This window comes from Natator depressus, chromosome 7 (assembly GCF_965152275.1).
Source record: "Natator depressus isolate rNatDep1 chromosome 7, rNatDep2.hap1, whole genome shotgun sequence".
NCBI classification, from domain to species: domain Eukaryota; kingdom Metazoa; phylum Chordata; order Testudines; family Cheloniidae; genus Natator; species Natator depressus.
The window spans coordinates 81,060,002-81,061,263 of NC_134240.1; positions in this window are offsets into that span (position 1 = coordinate 81,060,002).

The following is a 1,262-nucleotide window of genomic DNA, read 5'->3' on the forward strand; positions in this document are numbered from 1 at the left end:
CAAGAGACTTTGAAAACAGATTGTATTTAACTAGCCTCAGATTGTGCAACCATGTATAATAAACAGGAAACACACTGAACCTCTATTTGAGTTATTAAAATAGCTGTATTCTCACTAAAGCATGTGGATTGTCTTTAATTGGAATGTACATTGTACTGAAAATATCATTTGCAACGGATATGAATGTATTTTGAGGATGGAAAACCTGGGTTAATAGATAGCTTAGGAAATTTGTATAGTATATAGAATCTTAAGTAATTTATAGTTACGAGTTTCAGTTCATCGCATGTCAGTGAGAAAATCCACCCCCACCAGAGACTTATTCAGTGTCACTTTTGAAATGAGCCAGTAGGCTTAGTTCATTTCATGGTGTTTTTACTTTTGGCAGTCTTATCAGAGAAGCCAAGGATTGTGACAGTTAAGTCTGCATGATTGGTCTCTTCAGGGTGAGAGTAGTTTCTCAGCCTGGTTTTGGACATACTTGGGGGCAATATGTGAAAGCTCATACAACTGATGTACTGGTTCCAATTTTTATTGAGACTTCAGTTTTTCAGGGTTATGTTTTTCTGTCTTTTTTAACACCCAAACAATTGTTTACATTGTTGCGTTAAGCATATATGAAATATACTCTTCCCATATGTTACAATCAGAAATTCTGTGCATGCATAAGTCAGATAGCTGAATAAAGATGTCAAACTTGATTTTGTTTTTTAGCTCTTAGATTTAAGGAATAAACAAAGTTTTTAAAAATTAAGAAAATTGATTAAATTTAAAGTTGAAGGCTTAGTTTATTAAATTAGCTCAAGACTGGTCTATAAGCATAAAGTTATCTCATGTTCCAGGGTGCTTTAGCTTTGATTCTAACACAGGGTTTTATCAGACTATATTCCCAATGTTTACTATCCAAGTCTTGTCTTGGATCATAAAACCTTTTTGGCGCAAGGGCCCTGTCTTTAGATTTGCATGGCATTTGACAAATGAATGCTGTATAAACTAGCATAACAGAACCATTTAGTTATTTTTAATGATTGCTTTGCTTTTTCAGGGTTAAAAGTCTGAACATATCTCAGAAACTATATCCTGTTTAAACTTGTATCTAGTATGATGTATCCTGTCTTCTATGACTTTCTTAACCTGGAAACCCCTAATTTTCCTCAAATAATTCAAAGCCCAACTTATTACTCAACACGCCATCTTTATACATGAGCAGTTTCATTTTCATTTATTATATTTCTAACCACTCACCAATAATTGTTCAATTT